Source organism: Anopheles maculipalpis, assembly GCF_943734695.1.
Source record: "Anopheles maculipalpis chromosome X unlocalized genomic scaffold, idAnoMacuDA_375_x X_unloc_19, whole genome shotgun sequence".
Taxonomy (NCBI): Eukaryota; Metazoa; Arthropoda; class Insecta; order Diptera; family Culicidae; genus Anopheles; species Anopheles maculipalpis.
This window is the reverse complement of record NW_026060479.1, coordinates 29,840-32,500: the sequence shown is the minus strand read 5'-3', so window position 1 is coordinate 32,500 and position 2,661 is coordinate 29,840. Positions and strand designations below refer to the sequence as shown.

General features: G+C 60.0%; 1 pseudogene; it reads left to right on the top strand.

Moving 5' to 3' along the window:
- The window catches only part of LOC126566702 (large subunit ribosomal RNA), a 3,692-nt pseudogene extending 3,587 nt beyond the window's left edge, over positions 1 to 105 (top strand).
- Positions 106 to 2,661: the final 2,556 nt, after the last annotated feature.

The window sequence follows — 2,661 nt, the reverse complement described above, 5'->3', positions numbered from 1 at the left end:
CCTAACCGTTGCCCCGCGAGGGTTTTTTGGCCAGGGTGTATATGCAAAATAGCTTCGCGCATTTGTAACTTACTATAAACGTTTCTTATCATATTTACAAAATTTATCCCTTCCTGATTTCATTCCAAACTTCGAGTGCCTATCGAAGGCCGCCCAACTTGGCTTCAAAGCCCTTCGTACTCTCATTGCGCCCCTTTTAATCAACGTGCCGCTGTTTCTGCCTCCGTTGCCGCGGCTGCTTCAGCGGCAGAGAGGCCACCTGGTCGATTGCTGATATGCTGCTCTGGAGCTGCTGATGGAGAATCGTCCTCTTCGTCGCTGGACGAATCCGCGCCCTCGCCGTACAGCCATGCCAGGGAGGCCACAGTCCTTCGCCTCTCCCTGAATCTCGCGACTCGCTCGCGAATGGCTGCCCGGCGCGCAGCTGTTGTCGGCGATGGAGGTGGTGTTGGGGGCCGCCCACCTCGCTGTAACTCCCTCGCTCTCGCCCGTGCCGCGTTCCTCGCAACGTTCCGGCGCTGGTTACGAGCGACAGCCACCGAGTTGTCAGGGAGGTGTGCGGCTGACGGCTGACCCTGCGCAGCCAACAGCTCCCTTTCCGCGTTCCAACCATCCTGGAGCTCGTCCGTGACGCCGGCGACGAACTCACAGATGCTGCTCCAACGTTCCGGGCTCTCGAGCAGAGCGGCAACGAGACCTTCGGGGGTGATCTCGCTCGTACTACCCGCCTCGAGCAGCCTTCCGCGTTCAGTGGCGAACCTGGGGCAGCTGAAAACGGCGTGTTCCGCCGTCTCAGCGACGCCAGGACATCTGGGGCAGTCCGGGGACGACGTGAAGCCCATCCGGCACAGGTAGTCACGGAAAAAACCGTGACCAGACAAAACCTGCGCCAACTGGAACGTCACGTCTCCGTGTTTCCGTGAATGCCATGTCCTCACGTCAGGTATCACTCGATACGTCCACCGAGTGAACCGACTGGCGTCCTCTCTAGCAGCATCCGCGTCCCACTGCTGCTGCCACTGCCCGTAGGTACGGTCGCGCTCCATGCTCTTTACACTCGCTCTCGAGTGTTCGTTCGCAGGATCCTGCAGACGATGATGCACCCTGCTGTCCTCCTCGATCAGCAGGCATATCGGGATGAGACCGGCCAGCAGCACGGCCGTCTCTCCCCTCACCGTCCGGAAAGCCCGACAGACCCGAATGGCCGTCGTCCTCTGCACACGCTGCACCAGTCTGTGACACTGTTGCAGCTGCAATCCCTCCGACCATACTTGGGCCCCGTAGCGAAGGATGGAGTCCGCAACGGCCGCCAGTAGTCGGGCACGTGACGATTTCGGGCCACTGTGGTTCGGCATGAGGCGCGTGATGGCTTCCGCAACCCTCATGGCCTTCGCTGCAACCTGCTGAACGTGCGGCAACCATGACAGGTGGTCATGCAACCAAACTCCAAGATAGCGGATGGAGCGCTGGGATTGCACGACCACTCCCCCGATGTTGATGCTGACGACCGGATGACGCTTCAGGGTGGAGATGAGCGTCATTTCCGTCTTCTCCGGAGCCAACGAAAGACGGTTCCGGTCCAGCCAGGTCGTGATCGCCGCGATGGCGCGTTCAGCAGTTGAGGAAGCGGCTTGGGGTGTCGTTGCGGGGACCAAGACTACAAGGTCATCGGCGTAGCCAATAACCTCGGCCCCCTCAGGCAACTGGACACCCAGGACCCCGTCGTACAGCACGTTCCACAGCGTGGGTCCCAATATGGAACCCTGTGGAACTCCCGCGCTGATGCTGCGCTCGACGGGGCCCTCACTGGTGTCGATAACCAGTCGCCGATCCTCGAAATAGCTTTTCAGCATCCTCTGCAGCGACGACGGTACCCCCTTGTCCCTCAACGCGCTGGCGATGGCCTGCCAAGGCGCGGAGTTGAACGCGTTGCGGATGTCCAGGGCAACCACCATCAGGCAGCGCTTATCTCGGGCATTGGTACGATGAAAGGACATGGCCTTCCTGCCCGCTTCGACAACACGCTGGATCGCACTGATGGTGGATCTGCCCCGCCGGAATCCGTACTGTTCGTCCGATAATCGTTCCGTATCTGGTTCCTCCAGGAACTCGTTCAGCCGGTTAAGGATTAGGCGCTCCAACACCTTGCCGAGTGCATCAAGCATGCACAGCGGCCGGTAGGAGGAGCTTTCCCCGGGAGGTTTGCCAGGCTTTGGCAGCAGCACCAAGCGCTGCCTCTTCCAGGGCGCTGGAAACGCACCCCGGTCCAGGCAGTCCTGATACAAACGGACGAAAACCTCCGGGTACTTCCTAATTGCCGTCTTAACCGCAGCATTGGGGATACCGTCCAATCCAGGCGCTTTCCTATTCGCCATTGTTCCCACGATGCTAAGCAGCTCGTCCGCAGTAACGGGGGTCAGCGATGTCCTCTGCTCCTCGGTGTCCGCACTTGGCAATTCGGAGTCCGGCCAGACAACAGGCGGATGAGTTGGAAACAGATCGTTGGCAATCTGTTCCAGTACGGCACGGTCTGTCTCCGGTGGCACAAAGCTGCCACGAAGGCGAGACATTACCACCCGGTAACCAGCCCCAAACTCATTGGTCTCCGCCTGTTGTATCAGCTCATCAAGCTGTGCACGCTTGCTGGCCCGGACAGCCTTC